At 38.8% G+C, this 20,797-nt stretch overlaps 1 protein-coding gene across 2 annotated transcripts in view; it reads right to left on the bottom strand.

Moving 5' to 3' along the window:
- The window catches only part of ATP8A2 (ATPase phospholipid transporting 8A2), a 352,855-nt gene that overhangs the window by 124,210 nt on the left and 207,848 nt on the right, over positions 1-20,797 (bottom strand). The window lies entirely within an intron of this gene.

Below are 20,797 nucleotides of genomic sequence, written 5' to 3'. Positions count from 1 at the left end.
CCTGTAAATACATGATACTATTCCAATGGCCTATGTCTTACTCAGGTTCTCTCCCACCTTAGGATTTGAAATGGATGAAGAAGTTGAAAAGACTACTTTTAAACAAACAAACAAACAAACAAACAAACAAACAACAACAACAACACAATTCTGGTTCCAAATAGTGATCTGGGTGGCAAAGTCTGATGCTTCAAAGATTCCGTGGAGTTTCAGCATTGCTATGCAAAATGAAGACTTAGAAATCAGAAGAAATCAAAGTCTAAAGCTATGCATTTTATAAACAATTGGCAATAAGCCAGTAGCACTGAATTCTGAGATACTTATACTGAATAGAAGAAAACTCCCTTGCATTTGTACAATTAGTTTGACAGTTTTGTAGATAGGACTATGTCAGGGTTTCAAATAATGCCCCCAACGAAAGAAGACTCAGAGGCTTGAGTTTCCTCAAAGTTCCACTTTATTAGAGATGTCATATTGGCACATCTGGGAAAACCCAAATCTGAAAGTTTCCAGGTTTTCCCCAACCAAAAGAAAGTTTAAGTTCCTGCCCATTATCCACATATCCATCACATGATCCAATCAGGCACCATCCAAAACTGGAGATGCCTCCCAGTCACCTCATCGCAGCTGCAGGGCAAGGTGGCCTTGACTCTCTGAGAAAAGAATATTATTTCGATTATATATCACCCACACTCTATGCAATCCCCCCTCCCATTTTCCCACAGTAGAAAATGTGGCAAGCCAGAAGGCCCAAATGTAAAAGATGGCTTCTGGTCTGGCAGACTAAAGTATTACTTAAATACATATAAAACAAATACAATCCAAAGTTGCACAAGTAGAGATAAGTTTCTAGTACAGTTCTGGAAAGAGTAGTAACCTTCTGCAGCAGGTTGGAGTAACCTTCTATTGGGTGAGGTTGGAGGGGGACAGAATTGTGGTGTAGGAGTAGGAAGAATCTCATCCAAAGATTGTCTGTTCTGCTTTCAGAAAGGTTTAGTTAAACAGTATATTATGCCTACTTAATTTTGGCAATTAAAATGACTCTCAGCTTTTCTAATCCGCGTTTATGCAGGAATACGCTGAATCACCAAACAAAGTCAGGTCTGGATGTATCACCAATGTTTAATTTGCAACAAATGGGTATCAGGAAAAATCGAGGAAGAACTTCACAAAGTCAGCGCTGAGAGCTACCGCCTCTCAGCATCTTTTAAACAGTTTGCCCTGCCCTCCAGTGGCGCGTCTCAGCTGATCCTGGTTTCGGCGAGTTGCAGCGCTTCCTGGATCATGCTGCTTCATCCTCCACCGCTTTCTCCAACGTAGCCGTATCTCCCCTGACATACCATCCCATGTCGCAGCCTAAACACATCCCGAGACGATCACCACCACCACCAAATGAACCGGTATCCCGCCACCACTCTCTAACACGGCCGGTGCTAGCCACTCCGCTGAGAGCTCAGTTTGGGGGACGTATGTTCAAGCCTTTCCCCCTCCGGAATGCATGTCGAGCCGTGGCTGGGCTCGACAATGACACTTATGTTATTTTAGGGAATAGGAAATTCCACAACTGTAGAAGAGGCACTTACTGAAATTTAGATCCACTGAATGGCTATTTTGTTTTTTAAAAAGAATTACTTTCCATATTAAATTATGGGATAATTTAAAAAACTATACTAGACATTATGTCAGAAGGGTATAGTTACGTGTCAGGTATTTAAGAGCCAAAAGCTGAAATCTGACTTTTGCCAAGTAATCAATGGACTTTTCTCTCTCTGTCCCACTCTGGAGCCTTTTCAGATACCGTAAATAAATAAAACAAATAAATGTGTTTTTGCTTCTATCCTTGGTTAATAGACCCAAGTGCGGAATTTTGAGTAGAATTCATCGGTCTTGATTGCCAAAAGCTTTGACTTTGATCCCAAAGTTCACATTTGCAAATGCAGTAGCAATAATACTATACAGAAATGGTAGATCAATTAGTGTAAATCTAATACTTTAACCAGTGGTTTCCTGCTGTAGACATGCAATAGAATTGAGATGAATTCTAAGATCTGCTGAAATGAAATTATGTACATATTGTGAATTTGATTTCCCCAGACTTCTTCCAACTCTTCCATTCTATGATTCTGTAACGGAATTAAATATAGAATATACTTAATGATAACTGTCTAACTGATAGTGGTTATCAGACAAAACCATTTGGAGATATAATCTTGCTTTATACTGATAAGCTAACTAACCCATATAGCATTGTGGTCACCCACCCAAGCCATTGTCTTAAGTCACAGAAGACAGATATATTATAACATAAACTGTAGCTCAGTTTCTTCACAGTTTAAGGCAGGGGTCAGCAACCTATGGCTCTGGAGCCGCATGTGGCTCTTTTACCCCTCTGCTGCGGCTCCCTGTCACTCAAAATATGCGTCACAACCACAAATGTGCGACACCCGCCAGCACACGATTTATTCAGTTTTTCAACCCCCGGTAGGCCAACCATGGATAAATCCAAGAAAAGAAAAGTTTCAGAAGAAAACAGAATGTTTAATTCAACTACATATGCTAGTTTTGTAGCCGCTCAAGAAATATTCAGGCACGGGAAGGGTTTTGTGGCTCCCAATGTTTTCTTTTCTGTGGGAAACGGGTCCAAATGGGTCTTTGAATGTTTAAGGTTGCAGACCTCTGGTTTAAAGCATATCTATCTCCTGTAGGTTAAACAACCCACCTGAAGTTCAGTGGCTGTGTCCTACAAAATCAATATGTTCTTCCAGGTTTTTTTAAATTATTCCATGTCTGACATCAGATTTAATTTGGGAACAAGTATATTGATAGAGACTAACAGGTAGATTGAGAACTAGACACACTCTGAAATTATATCTAACTTCAATCTCATAATATTTCCAGAATGATGGGAAAACTCCCACATGCCCAAACCAGTCATCTCCCTTCTTCTCAAGGGCCTTGACTTTAACATGAATTGCTAAAACTATGCAGGCTAGCAACTGACCACGGTTGACTCAGACTTGGTGAATCTACAGGAAAACCTGCCAAGCATAGCTCTGTGTGCCAAGCCCTTGGGGGGCTGCAGACCACAGCTATGAAACTGCTATGGGCAAAAGCATCCAGAGTTATTAAATGTCTTTTCTTATCTGAGAAAAAAATCCTTCTTAAATTTTATTTTGTTCCATTAACTATTTATTGCCTGCTGGCCAGCCTGCCTTATCAATATGGCCAGCCTCATTATCTATAAAATAGTTGCAGAAAAGAAAATTCTGAAGGTTCCTTAAAAAGACATTCAAATTCAAGTATAGTCAGATTTAAAGCTGAAAATCCAATGGGAGAAATATGAAGGAGACAGGGGCAGGCCATTCCCAGCGAAGGTGGCTCTGGTTCCCATGTTCAGCCCAAGAGCTGGAGCTTTGGCAGCCCTGTACTGCAGCTGTTTATTTATTAATTTTTATTTATTTATCACATTTATACAGCTGCCAACTCTTGAACTGTGACTACAAATAGCAATAGCATTTAGACTTATATACCGCTTCACAGTGCTTTTTACAGCCTTCTCTAAGAGGTTTACAGAGTCAGCATATTGCCCCCAACAATTTGGGTCCTCATTTTACCCATCTCGGAAGGATGGAAAGCTGAGTCAACCTTGAGCCTGGTGAGATTCGATCTGCCAAACTGCAGGCAGCCGGCAGACAGCAGAAGTAGCCTGCAGTACTGCATTCTAACCACTACTCCACTGCGGTTCTTATATAAAAAGTAGAGTAATAAATATCCCCCCAAATCCCAAAATACAATCCAAGTGAATAAAAAATGTCCCCCTCAACAGTGGAGCCATCTAGCCAAGTCTCTGGTTCCATTGGTGTACCAGTGATATCTAATCACCTAACCAGGTGATACCAGGTGATTTGATATCCTTTCAGAATATCAAAAGGGATGGGGCTGTTGCTACTTAACGCCAGGTTGGCCTGCAATAAAGCTGTAATAGGATTGTAACTGAGTCCATTTACCTTCTCTTTACCTTATATTTTTTCCAGCGTTACAGACTTCTTCACATAATTTGTCTAAGTAGGCTAATTTGAGCCTCAGCATTTGTGCTTTGAGTGAAAACTCTGAGTTAATTTTGCCCATAATCCATTTGCTTGTTGTTGTTTTTTTATTTTGTTTATTTGTGGTATTCTCAGGAATCTTTGCCAATACCACATTTCAAAAACATCAGTAATATTTCTATCCTGCTTCTACAAAGTCTATCATTCACTTCCATAGTGTTACAGAGAACAACATTGCCTCCGCTATTTTGATCTCACAGCGTCTGAATCAATGGTGGGATTCAGACAGTTCGCACCTATTCGGGAGAACCGGTTGTTAACTTTCTAAGCAGTTCAGAGAACCGGTTGTTGGAAGAAATCTTATTTTGTTTTTTTTCCAATTTACAGGGCTAATCCTGTAAGGAAGGCAGGAAGAAAACATTCTGGTGTTGTTTCTAGCCTAATCTTTATTGCCCTGCTTACAGAAACTGCCTCTCTGGTTAACCCTTATTACATTGTAACAGCTAAGGCGAAGCGCCCATCGACGTGAGTGACATTGAGTTGGCCACGCCCACATGGTCACATGACCACCAAGCCACGCCTACCGAGCTGGTCATTAGGGCAGAGAACCGGTTGTTAAATTATTTGAATCCCACCACTGGTCTGAATATCTTTTCCAAGGTCTTCCTGGCTGCTCTATAAAATGCTAGTGTGCAACATATTTTGTGACTGCTTGAACCTTTACTATTGATGGTTGATTCTAAAAAGCAGAAGCTATCCATCCCTTCGGTATCTTCATTGTTGAAGATGGATAAATAGCTAAAAATGAAGCTACTTGAACAAGATTCTGAGCAATTTCATTTGCAACTAATGGGATTACATATAATTATTATGAGACATTTAAAGTCTGAAATAAACTAATTTATTTAAATATGCTAAGATGATGAGATAACAAGCCACCTTTTTTAAATGCATACATTTATGCAAAATAGCTTAACAATGGATAGAACTATCCCTCCACCACTCATCCTGCTGAAGGATATGGATGCTTATGAAACTATGGTTACCAACAACTATCACAGGCTCCTATTATAGCTGTAGCATATAGGGGGAACATATTAAAATCTAAAAATAACAGTTCTTCCCACTGATATTCACTTAATTTGCATGACTTTTCCAAATATATTTACCCTAACAAAGCAGGTTATTTTTATCATATGGTATTTATTTATAATACATCATTTTAAAATCTTCTTTGTGATGAATACATTTCAGGAGTGTATATAATATCTTTGTAATGGAAATGTAGTACCCACTTTATTCTTATCATGTGAATACAAATAAAGGATTCCTCCCTTAATTTAACCTAACCTATGGTTAACCTAATAACCATAGATTGTATGTGAAATAGTTAAGGGATATTAATTGGCAAAATACTGAGCTTTATTTGCATATCAAACCAGGTCCTTGAAATCTAGCAGTTGTGTTTGCACAATGTATTAGTCTTGATTAGGTTTTTATGGCTTAGAGCATTGTGCAAACATGCTAGTTTGGTTACTTTAAGATTCCATGCATTGTCTTGTGTTAATGGATTAATTACCAGACCAGGTCCTTACAATTTAGTAGTCATGTTTGCACAATGCATTAATCTTGATTAGGTTTTTATGGTTTAGCTTTAGCACAATCAATCCACATTAATGGATTGATTCAACAACACATGTGTTGTGTGAATCTAGTCTGAATAAAACGAAGAACATTACAGAATTTTATATACATTATAGAAAGCTGCATGTAAATAAAACACGACACTTCTTTCTCAAGAAAATATTCCATGGATTAGATGAAATGGTCTGAGACCTACTAAAGCTTATGAGATAATATATTTGTTTGTGAATTGGGGTCCAAACCTTTCCCAAAGGTGCTTTTCCAAAAGGCAAACTGGACTTTGATTTTTTCCCTCCCTTGGAAACATTTAGTTTCTCATCCAAGAAACTTCTTCAGTTCTGAGGAAACTGAAATGGTGGGATGAGCTATAAATAACCCAAAAGGCCAAACAGTGTTTTCAGACTCAAATCCTTTTGTCTGAACAAGTGAGGAATTTTATATAAATCCATTTATGCATGTCCAAATATACTCCATGCCTGTTGTCAGTATAAAAAACTTGGCAAGTCACCATCTTTTACTTGCTTCAGCAGTATTTAATTTTCTATATAAGTGGCCTTCCTTTTCCAAAGCCTATATCTGGATGCCAGGATCAGCATATCAGGAATGAATTCCCCTTATGTCATAAATAGACAAATTTGTAGCTGCTCAGTCCAAGCACGTTGGTTTAATATCAGTGACTTTCAACAGAGCAGAAATGTTTTACAACTAAGTACAAGTACTTAACTGTGTTGTTCAGTTCAAGACCTTAAGACTTGAATAAGAACCTGGATTGCTTTCTGTGAAATGTGGGTAGATTTTTTTCCCCCCACGAAGAAGTCTAGGGAATGGCTGACCTCTAGAGACAGAGAGTTTTGCATCACAGTCAGACTAGCCATCAAGAGGCCCTTCTGCAACTTCTAAGCAGATCTGGAGACTATCAACTGTAATGTGTCATCCAGTGGAATCTGCCATCATAGGTCTCCAAATTGGAAAGCTTAAGAGAGTCTGAACAGAGACTTTTTAAATATTCTGCAAAAGCATGAAGATGGTAAATGCATTAGGCCTCCTTCAACTTGAGTTAATTCATTAGCCTGCTCTCTCTCTCTCTCTCTCTCTCCCTCTCTCTCTCTCTCTCTCTCACACACACACACACACACACACACACACACGCTTTTAGCTGCTCAGCAGTTCAAAAATGTAATGTATCACATCCAAGCTAACTAGTATAGGCATCTAATTGATATCTACTTGCATAGCAATGCTTGATTCAGCACCAGTAAAATACATCATGTTCAAAATACAACTGAACAACTGAAATGTAAAATTTTATGCTGATTTTTTTTTTTTACAAAACTAGGGAAAAGGGGGGGAAAAGAGTTGTTTAAATAAGCACAAGTAGGTCTGTCAGTACAGAATGAACTAAACAGATTTGTCTGTCTCAGTCTGCAGATTTTAACTGGAATGAATAGAGCCCTCTCCTGTATTCAAATCATATACTTTACATCCCCAGTGTTTTTTCATAATTCAATATTGGTATTTTATACCCCATCGAAAGGTGTTTCTCTATCAACCCAAACTGGTCAACAAATAAACTTTTTCATACTGAATTGCTTTCTTCAACTCATTTTTGTACAATGAAATAATTGTACTCCTTAGTTTATTTATCAGGAGTTTAACATTGTTAAACTGTTTGCAAATAACAGTTTAATATAGGTTCTTTTGAAGCTTGCAATAATTATAAACCAGTTCCTAATTGACTAGCAACTTGTATTAAGAGAAAGATATGCTTCTAATGTGCCGTAGACAATCTGTTACCTCTTTCATCAAATGTGTAGCATTTCAGCTGCTATATAAAGCCACATGATTGATAGACAGAGATGTCTCCACTGATGAAGGAAAGGATTACGACAAGGGCATGCATTCAAGAGTTCGGTTTTGTAAATATCTGGATGTTTTCTACCATGTTATCTTGGTCTTGTTACTCAGCCTTTGAACTTTGTATCTGAAAATACTTTAGTGATTACAGTAGTTTTCATGCAGCTTCTCAAATGTGGATTAGTTACAATACTAAGAAAGAAGAGACAACTCAAAAGCACTGAATGGCCTGGCAAAAGGTAATCCTATGATTACAAACTGAATGTCTCAAGAGTCTAGGGTATAGTGCATTTGGGGGGGAGGATGTTAAAGCAATGATGAGCACATGTGTTATAAGCAAACTATTGGCAAGTGATCATATAATCTTCTAGTTACTATTCAAAGATTCCTTTCAGCCTGTACAAGATAATAGGAAGCTGCTTCATACCGAGTCAAATTATTGATGTATATAGTTCACTATTGTCTACAGTAAGCTTCCCTCAACTTAATTTCAGAAGGCCTCTACAAACCAACCTTTGTCAAGAGCTATTAGTGTAAGCCTTCCAGTCACAAGGGTGGAAAGTTAAGGGAGAAAGATTCAAAGAGAGAAAATAAAAATTAGAAAATGGTTATTTTGAACTATGCCCCTTGTTTTGGTTAAGCCGTATCTACAATTGTCATATATTTCATCCAAGTTATTACTAACAGAACTGAACGTCATAATTTCTTCTAGTCACCCAACTGATTTTCATATGCACCAACAACACAGAATCATGTATAACTGGTTTAGTCACACATAGGTATTTTATCAGACCTCAGGGCTAATGTAAAGAAAACTAAGGGGCTGCCACTGACTCTAGTACAAGCATTTCCACAGTGGTGCATATATGTTGGGTGCCACTGAGGATAGATCGATCATCTTAACCTTTCCCCTTTTAGAAGCTCTGTAGCTCTTTCTTTTTTCTCCTATATGCTCTCCTAGTAGACATTTTTTGCGATATTTATTGGTGTAGAAATCATGTTTAAGATGGGTATATTCATATAGTTTTTAAATGCTGTAAAATTGGGCATGACTCACTTAACAATTGCCTTGCTTAACAATCAAATTTTTGGTCTCAATTATAGTTGTAATTTGAGGACTACCTGTATGATAACTGAGATCAACTACCATGGCCATTAGTCAGAAGTTTCAGTTCAGCAGAATTGGAACAGCTGCTGATAACCTCGCTACAATCTCCTATTGATCTACCTGTGCAATTCTAGATGCTTCTCCCTGAGTTCCTTCACCAGTGGGAGCCAATTCTATAAAAACTAAGAAGATAGTTTTCTCGGTGGGAACACCTCTGTCTCTAAAATGGCCTTCCTCTGAAACTCAACACTATTATTTTGGTGCAGTAAAGACATATTTGCTCAAGTGTTATGCTGGCTTGCTCTGCTGCTTTCATGTTTTTGATTTGTTTTTATTGTGATAGTGTTTTAGAATAATATTGTGTTACATTTCACTTATTTTGGACTCTACGTCTTTGAAGCTTAACCTTTCATAATCTGGGATGAAGAGTTAAAATAGTATTTAGAATAAGTGTAGAAAAGGTAAATTGAATTCACTTGGGCACGTGCTAGAAAGCTTAAAAAAGCCATTGTTTTTAAAGCATGAGTTACTTTGTGGCAAAACAAAATCAGAAGCTGTCAGAGAATCTTTTGGATGCTATCTTGATGGACCTGCCCAACTCCACTGAAACAAAGAATCCCATTGGCATCAAGAGGAGAATTCCTCTAATGAAGATAAAAATGTCAGAGAGATAAATACAAGATAATGTCATTCACTATCATGTTCAGTTTGCCTCTATATTATAGTGTAATATATTTCCCTCCTATGCTCCTCTTTATCTTACCTGTAAGAAAAACATTTGAATATGTTTCTGGGAAAATGCAATTTTTCCTACAATATTACAAAAGCTAAAAGTATCTTACAGACCAAGTAATTCTTCTGCCAACATATACAATAGACTGTAAGATTATGAAGCGATTTCACCAACAAGCATTAACTACTATCATGTTTCCCCAAAAATAAGACCCTGTCTTATATTTTTTTGAAACCTTAAATAAGTGCTTGGCCTTACTGCCATGTGCTCAAAAGCCAGATTGGCTTTATTATCAGGGGATGTCTTATTTTGGGGGAAACAGGATATCTGCATGAATATTTTTGAAAGTTATTACCTTTTCCCTCCTCTATTTTTTTTTTTTTAATTTGATTTATATGCCGCCCTTCTCCGGAGACTCAGGGCGGCTTATAATGTGTTAAGCAATAGCCTTCATACTTTTGTATATTTATACAAAGTCAGCTTATTGCCCCCACAAACTGGGTCCTCATTTCACCTACCTTAGAAAGGATGGAAGGCTGAGTCAACCTTGAGCCTTGGAGAGATTCGAACCAGCAGTAAATTGCAGGCAGCTGTATTAATAACAGGGTGCGTAAACCACTGTACTATCAAGGCTCTATTAAACATAAAAAATAGAATAACAGAGTTGGAAGGGACTTTGGAGGTCTTCTAGTCCAGCATCTTGCTCAGACAGGAGACCCTATACCATTTCAGACAAATGGTTATCCAATCTCTTCTTAAAAACTTCCAGTGTTGGAACACACGTAACTTCTGGAAGCAAGACATTCCATTGTTAATTGTTCTAAACCTTTTCATTGATTGAATACTGTGTGAATGCCATATTGTAAGGAGCTGGCACCTGGACAATTTGCACCCACAGAGTCCCCACTCAAAAACCCATTCATTTCTGGCAAGAAGTTGCATTTCTGACTTTATCTGAATGATCAGTGGGGCTTTGAGGAATTTATTCATAGTGTGTGGGAGTTCCAAAAGTAATATCTCAGCATCTTGTCCCCTACTCCCCAATCCATTATTATTCTCAATGTTGACCGCATATGATTTGCATGCTTAAGGTTCCAAGTTCAATTCCTGGCTAATTCTAGATGGGCTGGAACCCATCCCTTTTTGCCTGAAAAATGCTCAATAACTGTGGTTTATTGGTGTAATCCTATTCAATCTGATGTTCACCAGATGTGCAGACCACAATTCCCATAATTCCCACTCAGCCTAGCTTGGTTGGGAATTATGTGATGTTGTGGTTTAACTATACTGGAAACTATACTGAACAAAGCTGAGCAATGACTAACTCAATATAAGATTTCTTTGGTATATTTTGACAATTTGAAAGAATATTGCAACAAAGACTTTCAGGGTGTAATACAATTAATTAATTAATACAATCGAACGTGTCCAGAAATATTTCACAAGAAGAGTCCTACACTCCTCTGCTCGCAACAAAATACCTTATGCCAATGCCTGGAGTGCACTACCTGACTCTCTGGTTTTATCCCCAAACCCCCAAAGTTTTAACCTAAGACTGTCTACTATTGACCTCACCCCATTCCTAAGAGGTCTGTAAGGGGCGTGCATAAGAGCACCAGTGTACCTACCTTCCCTGTCCTAATGTTTCCTCTACTTGTATCTATTTTATGTATTCAATTCATGCTTACAATTATATAAATTACCTAATACAAATAAATAAATATATATTATGATCAAATCAATATTTCATTTAACTGGTAGGTTTGGAGTATTTCAGCTCTTTTTATTCAATGCAGTTGAATTATGCTAAATTGCAATTCAACCCCTCCCAGCTTTTTTACCTTCAGGATAGAAAAACTGAGCGTCTCTTGTGAGAAGGAGGGAAAAAGGCTCTGACAATTAATGACCAGCAGAATACCTTAGGACTTAAGGTCATGAATATGCCCTCTGGCCTTGTGGCTTTTCACTCAATTTTGTAGAAACACATTAGCTGAGATAATTATTCAGGTAGAAATTGGGAGTGACATCTGGAAACGGAACGGAAAATGAAAGCCAGGCTTGAAATGGAAAATGGGGAGAGAAGAAAGGTAAAATCTGCTGTAAGTCAGGCATATAACTCTGAGAGTAAAATAAACAGCCTGGTGCCTGCAGTTTTTCTGCATATAAATCACTCATCATTGGAAGCAGATATTTGCTTCGTAAGCCAGTACAAGATACAAAATAAGCCTATACATGATTGGGAGTGACCCAGGGAACATATTAATTAATCTAAGAACCCGTTCATTTCTGGCAAGAAGTTGCATACCTGCCTGCTTGAGCATCTCACATTGAACAGATGGCATTCTTCTTCCCAGAAGCCACATTTTAAGTGACAACATATAGGCAGTTTTAGTGAATCACAAGAAAGCTAAGCAATCAGACTTGGATGGGAGACCATCAGGATATTTTGGAGCTGTAGGCAAAACTGAGAATAAACAAAAAAAGCATCCCAGAAGAAATTAATCATAAATCATTTCTATATGTTGGCCAAGAAAGCTTCATGGCTATGTCCATGTACCCACTAGGAGTCATGCTCAATTTGAGGGATTCTTCACCTTTTATTATTTATATTGTATACGCATACATGCATATTCTGATGATAACCATGTGTTTTTTATTAACTTAAAACAACTCTTATGTTAATTTTCTATTTTTTAAGAAGAGCCACACAAGAAGAATTTGATGTAGATCAAAGTAAAGATTCTTCTTTCCAACATCTTCTTTCCAATATTTCAGATGCTTCCAAGAAGCTCAACTTTACAGCATAAACAATCATTTTGCAATGCTCTTTGCTTCCAAGAAACAACTAATAAGAGGGCATTTTCCAATATGGGAGAATGATATATATTTTCATCACTGTTTGGCATCTAGGTAACCAAACAAACAGGAGATTCTTTTTTACTTTTTCTAATTAGTCGTAGCACAAATCTTGGCAAAATTTTGAAAAATTTATAATAAACTCTGTACTGTAGCTTTCTAGTATAGAGAAATTTAGAGGGAAACTGCCTCTATTATTTTCATGTGGTTTCTCTCAAGCTTCATAGTTTCCATTTCAAAATGCTTATGTTCCTATTGACAACCTTCTGAATTTAGGAGAACTGTTTTTACTATATTAAATACCCTGTTAATTAAAAAAATATTTTAAGTATAATTTTGAATTAGTCATGTCACACATGCATCATCTCTCTGGTTTTGAAGTTAATATGTGTATTATAATTAATCTCTCAATTCATGTTGGTCAACATGATTCTCTCTAAACAATGCTTCATATTTTGCATAATTAAAATAATTATAGTTGAACACATATGGTGGTTGCCAGATTGGGGAATGAATTTTTGAAAGTTTGTAATTCTTATGATTTAATTCATGAAGAACATTCAATTTAGTTCTCCATGTTTGCCTTGTAACCATAGCAAGATTGCACAGATGTAACACAGCTTTAATTAGGATCGTTTAAAAATAGGAAAGGTGATGTCCATAGCTCCTATTAGACATTCTAATTTTCCACTTTTGCAATATCAGGCAGCAAAGAAATGGTCTTAACTTCTGACTGTAGCTACAGATATAAAACACTGCCATGAGGTTTAATGCCACCAGGATTTTATTTTTTTGATTTGTTATAATTAGAATAAATTTTCAGTCGACAATATCATTCCTTAAATCTGTCTCAAGCAAGCTAAGTTGCAGGAATTGGGTATGTCTAGTCTAATGAAAAGAAGGACTAGGGGAGACATGATAGCAATCTTCCAATATCTCAGGGGCTGTCACAAAGAAGAGGGAATCAAGCTATTCTCGAAAGCACCTGAGGGCAGGACAAGAAGCAATGGGTGGAAACTAATCAAGAAGAGGAGCAACTTAGAACTAAGGAGAAATTTCGTGACAGTTACCCTGTTTTCTCCAAAATAAGACATCCCCTGATAATAAGCCCAATTGTGCTTTTGAGCACATGGCAATAAGGCCAAGCGTTTATTTCAGGATTCAGAAAAATATAAGACAGGATCTTATTTTCGGGGAAACATGGTAGAACAATTAATCAGTGGAACAGCTTGCCTCCAGAAGTTGTGAATTCTCCAACACTGGAACTTTTAAAGAAGAGATTGGATAACCATTTGTCTGAAATGGTATAGGGCAACGATGGGGAACCTTTTAAACACTGAGTGCCCAAACTGCATGCGTGCATGCCCAAACTGAAAGGTGTGCATGAACATATGCATGCACAGACATGCACATGCGTGAACATGCGTGAACATGCACATGCACGGACATGCACAGACATGCACGGACATGCATGCATGCACAGCAGAGACCTGAAGACCAGCTCTCCAGCAGGAGCTGTTTCATCATTTGCAGCTCAACAAAGAAACGGCACAGAGTTCTGATCTGGGGCGATGGCACACGTGCCAGCAGAGAGGGCTCTGCATGCCACCTCTGGCACGCGTGCCATAGGTTCACCTCATGGGTATAGGGTTTCTTGCCTAAGCAGGAGGTTGGACTAGAAGATCTCCAAGGTCTCTCCAACTCTGTTATTCTATTCTATATGATTATTTGTTGATGAATCTTTTTCCAACATATATTTTTATGTTGACCAAAAATGCCAATGTCTGAAACATATTTAAGGCATTTGCTAAGTGAATTTTGCCCATTTTACAACCTTTCTTGCTATGGTCACTGCAGTTGTTAAGTTAATAACATGTTTGTAAAATGAATCTGGCTTCCCCATTGACTTTGCTTGTCAGAAGGTTGCAAAACATGATCCTGGGTTGCTGCAACTGCCATAAATATGAATTCTGATCACATTACCATGGGGATGCTGCAATTTTCATAAGTGTGAAAAATGGTAATAAGTCACTTTTTTCAGTGCCGTTGTAACTCTGAACTGTCACTAAATGGATGTTGTAAGTCGAGGACTTCCTGTATTTTGTTCTCAGGCACTGATTTGTCCCAGACAACTGCTACCTGTTCTCTTTAACTGGGTCTACTTGGATCAAAGTATATTTTCAGCTACAGTTCATCTCTACCTACACATATTTCCTCTCTCTTCTTTTTGCTTCTTCCTCCAATATATCCAGTAACTTTGTCCCCATTAAAAATATGTCATACTTTACGTAGAAATAGTACCATAGGCAATTAAAGAGAAATTGAATATGAATATTACCAGTATTATATTACCAGGACTTTTCTCTCTTTCTCCGTGTGCAAAGCTTGGCTGAAATAATTAATATTTGTTGGGAATTTAAAGCCAACAGTGTGTCAATAGGAGAGAAGTTGCTGCAAGCTATTTTTAAGCAAGTGAAAAAGGTTCTTTTTAGGATTTAATGCCAGCAGCAAAAATATTATTCCTGCAATTGTCTCTCATTGCCATGTTGGAACTACATATATTATAATCAAAGCAGCCTCTCAAACGCTGCATTGCCAAAACGGAAGGCAGGGAAAGCAATATGCGTGCGTGAAGACTCTTTAATTTTTCTTGAAAATTTTACAATTAAAGATCAGCGTTTTCAAAGCCTGAGCTGATTAATAATTCAAGTTAGCAACTTTTGTCTTCCCCAGACAACAATAGACAAATGAATCTTTTGTTATATTTCTGACAGCATTGTGAAAATATGTGCCAATGTCTGAAACATACTATATTTAAGTTTCTTTGGAAAGCCTTATACCACTAGTGGGGGGGATTTATTCACCTCCCTTCAGAATCTGATGACCGCAAGAACTCCTGCATTCCCTCCTCTTGTCAATGAACACAATGAACATAGACCTCCCTAAGGACCAACAGAGTGCTTTAGAAAAGCCCACAATGACCAACAATGAGAATTGTGGGATTCCTTCCGTGAAGTCTACTTGCAGTCTGGGGGAAGAAACTCCAATGAAGTGAACAGATGATTTCTTCTTCCAATGAAAAAAGAAGAGGAACTGATCAAATTCCCCCATATTCTTACACTAAGTTCTCAATTGGCATTGAGGATCTCCTGTGATGTTGTTTAAAAAACAGCCACACAGTTGTAATTGATTGAATGAATGGGGTTTTGGTCTTATTTGGCCTGCTAGCTCCATTCAAAATATATTACAAGCTGCAAAATCTAGAAATTCCCTATTCTGAGGTAATATCTGATTTAAAAGCAAGGTAGTATATCTCTGCTTTTTACTGCCCTCTTCATCTGCACTTATTTGTGGCTGATAATACTGACTGTTTGAGAAAGTTAAACACCTTTCATATGTGCTGTCTCCGACTAATTCTTGGCATCACCTGGAAGGACAAAGTTCCAAATAGCACAGTCTTGGAACATGCTGGAATTTCTAGCATGTATACACTATTGAAACAGCGACGTCTACGCTGGCTGGGGCATGTCGTGACAATGGCTCATGGTCAGATTCCGAAAGATCTCCTGTATACAGAATTAGTGCAGGGAAAGCGCCTCAGAGGGAGACCATAGCTGCGATATAAGGATATCTGCAAGAGGGACCTAAAGGCCCTGGGAATGGACATTAACAACTGGGAAACCTTGACTTCCGATCGTTCAGCTTGGAGGCTAAAGATGCAGCATGGCCTTCTCCAATTCGAAGAGACACTTGTGAGGCAAAGAGACAGTCCCGGAACCAGTGAAATCTGGGGGCTGGGCAGGGGACAGAATGTATCTGCCCTCAGTGTGGAAGGGATTGCCACTCTCGAATTGGCCTTTTTAGTCACACTAGATGCTTTTTAGGACCTCTTTCCAGAGCAAGATACCATAGTCTCTTGAGATTGAAGGATGCCAATGAGACAGTGGCGTTTGAAAGACACTGCACATTCTAAAGCAGGAGAAAGTGATGTGATGTTCACAATGCCTGAAACACCTCCTTGATTCCTACGAGGTCCCCTCTTTTAATTGCCTTTAAAAGGTACGCTTTTAATAAAATAAAAATTAACTAGGAAGCACCATTCTTTACTGTTATATTGATATTTATGTATAGGAATGCCTTTGAGCCCCAAAAAAATTTCAATTGGATTCTAAAATAGAAAAGCAATTTGTCTTCTGGAAAGATATATTTTGCTACTTGTCATACCCACCATGACTTACTATATAAACAGTCTCCCATGAAAGGAGACCCTCCATGGTCTTATAATTCCAGAAAAAGTGTCTGTCCTGTACTCTAAAGTATTGTAAGACTCCTAAACATTATTTTTGCTTTGCTATCAATAAATCAAAAAAGCAGGGTGGAATATTAATTAATTAATTAAGTACTGGCTGCCTATCTTACGACAGGCTAACTATGGGCGGCTTATAGTTACATTATTATTATTATTATTATTATTATTATTATTATTATTATTATTATTATTATTATTATTTCAATTTATATGCCACCTTTCTTCGAAGACTCAGGGCGGCTTATAATGCATTTAAAAAAACCATTATAAAAACATTTAAAAATTAAAACATTAAAACCCATTCACACCATTCATGGCTGGATCTCACAAGATCGCAACAGCGAGATCAATGGCCCCAGGCCTGCCGAAAAAGCCAGGTCTTCACCGCTTTTCGGAAGGCCAATAGGGTGGGGGTGGTCCAGACCTCAGGAGGTAACTGGTTCTGGAGAGCTAGGGCAGCCACAGAGAAGGCCCTCCCCCGCGGGCCCACCAGCTGGCATTGTTTAGCTGATGGGACCAAGTTAAAACATAAAAAGTTAAAATCAAACAGAAAGACGCATGGGGAGGGCAGGGACAAAGCAGGGTGGAGGTGGGAGCTGTTATTACTCAATCAACCACCTCCATTGTGCTGTTCCCACACTGAGGCTCCAAACCAACTGGCAAAGCCATGTCTTTAGGCCCTTATGAAAAGATAGGAGGGTTGGGGCCAACCTCACATTGTGGGGGGGGAGATGTTTCAGAGGGCAGGAGCAACAGCAGAGAGGGCCTTCCTCCTGGATTCTGCCAGCCGGAATAATCAGGCTGATGGGATCCCTAGGCTGCCTTCTCTACTGGCATGAGTGGTACAGGCCAATCCCAGTGGGGTGAGACAGTCCCTCAAGTAACCTGGACCCATGCCATGAAGGGCTTTAAAGCTGATCACCAACACCTTGAAGTGCACCTGGAAGCAGACTGGTAACCGATATTCCATTTTCCTATTATCCCCCATTCCACTTTACTGATTTACTATATCATCCACTACCTCTGAAGTCTCTCTGGAGACTAGAGACCACAATGCTGACTGCATTACACAGATTTACAAATATTACTAATGGTACCGCAAGAATAGGCCCAATGGCTAAATCTGTCAATGATGGTCCCTGTAGCCTCCTTTGCTACTTCCTCTGTCAACGCATCCTGAGGCTGTTTACAATGTAACATTAACAAAATAATATATCAAATATAAAACAATATTCAGCATAACAATAACAAAAAGAATGCACCCTTATCTGGAGCAAAGATGGTGAGAAATAACCTGCAATATTTGGGTTTTTTGATAATAATTTAAATACATGTCCTAATTAGTGATCTTGATTATGTGTAGATATTTCAATGTCATCCTTCTCAAAGTTCCAACTCCTTTCTTGAAAACACTTTTTAGTTTATTTTTAAAGAGATGTCTTGCCTTACTTAACGCCTTACTTAATGTAAGAGCTGAAAATAGGAAAGCAGGAACAAGCAGGTGCCAACTTAGAGAAAACTTTGATGCAAGCATACTTTTGAGAGATTGGTTGAACAGCACTTGACTCAGAACTGTGGGCAGAAAAGCCTAGAGTTTTTATTTTGGACTCTAGAGATTAGTAAAATATAATTATTTTATACCGAAGTGGGCTATCAACAGTTGTGTTTCAAGATTGAGTTTTGTCTACAATAAAGATTCTAAAGTAGTCAAGTCATGTCTCGGGGTCTTCTGCTAAATCTAGCCAAGAGCTAATTAAGGATTAAGCATCTGGAGATCTGTGATTTACTGCCAAGCCAGCTGTAAAGTGTCACACTTACTGTATCACAGCTTGCTGATTTCTGATGATGCACCCCCATTATATAGAATGGCCTGCCCATTGTAATTAAGAGGGCTTCCATCATGGACAGCTTCTGCCACCAAATAAAAACATACTTGCTTGTTTTGAGATTTCCATAAATATCTTGTTGTCACCTAGTGTTACTATATACATCTTTGTATACATCTTTGATATTTCTTATTAATTTATTATTTAAAATTGTTAAATATTAATAACTTTTAATTAGTTATTTAATTAGTTAATTAATAAATAATAAATGTTAAATATTATTATTATGTAATATTTATTTTATATATATATATATATATACATACATACACATGATATAGATAAGATACCAGCATACATACAGGGAGGTTTGTAAACATGATCATATTGAAATGTATAATAGTTATATAATAGTTATTATTAACAGCCTCTAAAGTACTTAAACAAAATTATAACAAATTGTATTAGACTTTTCATCTGGCTTACTATCAAATATGTTTCTTACCAGAATAGAACAACAAATACATAGAACAAAGAATAAGAAATTAACATGGGAAAGAATAAAGCATGGGAGCCAAACATTTTGTATTTCGTTTCTGTTTATCTACAGTATCTATCTCTCTGCCCGCCCTTCTTTCTCTCCCTCCAGTTATGATTCTGGGTGGCCTTCCAATACTGTTAGCTGTTTATGGAGCAAAACCTATAAAACTATTTCTCAAATGTACAGATAGTCCTTGACTTATAACCATTTGTTTAGTGATCATTTGAAGTTACAACAGCATTAGCAAAGTGACTTATGATCGTTTTTCACATTTAGTTGCAGCAACTCCATGGTCACGTGATTTGCATTCGAATGCTTGACAACTGGTTGATATTTATGATGGTTGCAGTGTTCTGGGGTCATGTGATCACCTTTTGTGACCTTCCGACAAACGAAGTCAATGGGGAAACCAGATTCATTTAACAACTGTGTTAATAACAATTGCAGTGATTCACTTAACAATTGTGGCAAGAAAGGTCATAAAATGGGGCCCAATTCACTTAACTGTCTTGCTTAGAAACAGAAATTTTGGGCTCAATTGTGATTGTAAGTCGAGGATTGCCTGTATATACCATGTTTCCCTGAATAAGACCGGGTCTTATATTAATTTTTGCTCCAAAAGATGCATTAGGGCTTATTTTCTGGTTAGGTCTTATTTTGGGGGGAATACAGTACTAACTGCATCTATTTGGCTGACAATCTTAACTGGGGCTTATTTTGGGGGTAGGGCTTATATTACGAGCATCCTGAAAAATCATGCTAGGACTTATTTTCCGGTTCGGTCTTATTTTTGGGGAAACAGGGTATTTCAAGGACGTTATTTTTCTAATGCAAGAACAATTTATTGCAAAAGTAATTCATTTTGCTTCTGGACTTTTTCTAAAGTTGCATTCCTCCATTCCACTTCTTGCTACCTATGGTTTTCCTTTATCAGCAACAAACTTGCTGTGGGGTGCCGCAGGGATCGGTCCTCTCGCCCCTTTTGTTCAACATTTATGTAAAGCCGCTGGGCGAGATCATCCGTGGTTTTGGGGTGAAGTACCATCAGTACGCGGATGACACCCAGCTGTACATCTCCACCCCGGACCACCCCAACGATGCCCTTGAAGTGATGTCCCAGTGCCTGGAGGCCGTACGGATCTGGATGGGGAGGAACAGGCTCAGGCTCAACCCATCCAAGACCGAGTGGCTGTGGTTTCCGACGTCCCGATATAGTCAGCTAGTGCCATCGCTGACTATTGGGGGCGAATCATTGGCCCCCACGGATAGGGCTCGCAACCTGGGTGTCCTCCTGGATTCACGGCTGTCGTTAGAAGAGCATGTGACGGCCGTGTCCGGGAGGATTTTTCATCAGGTTCGCCTGATCCGCCAGTTGCGTCCCTATCTAGATCGGGACTCTCTACGCACAGTCACTCATGCCCTCGTTACTTCTCGTCTGGACTACTGCAACGCTCTCTACATGGGGCTCCCCTTGAGGTGCACTCGGAGGCTCCAACTGGCGCAGAGTGCGGCTGCGCGGGTGGTGATGGGAGCGACATGGAGTTCCCATGTAACACCTCTCCTGCGCGAGCTGCACTGGCTCCCGGTGGTCTTCCGAGTGCGCTTCAAGGTTTTGGTTATCACCTTTAAAGCGCTCCATGGCTTAGGACCTGGTTATTTACGGGACCGCCTGCTACCACCAATAGCCTCCCACCGGCCAGTACGCTCCCATAGAGAGGGGCTCCTCCGGGTGCCGTCGGCCAAACAATGTCGGCTGTCGGCCCCTAGGGGGAGAGCCTTCTCTGTGGGGCACCTACGATTTGGAACGAGCTCCCCCCGGAGATACGTAGGATCCCGGATCTGCGCACCTTCCGCCGCGCGCTTAAAACTTTTCTATTTTA

This window comes from Pituophis catenifer, unplaced genomic scaffold (assembly GCF_029215685.1).
Source record: "Pituophis catenifer annectens isolate HBS135680 unplaced genomic scaffold, rPitCat1.0.hap2 SCAF_4, whole genome shotgun sequence".
NCBI lineage: Eukaryota > Metazoa > Chordata > Lepidosauria > Squamata > Colubridae > Pituophis > Pituophis catenifer.
The sequence above is the reverse complement of the archived record's forward strand: the minus strand, read 5'-3'. Positions and strand labels throughout refer to the sequence as shown.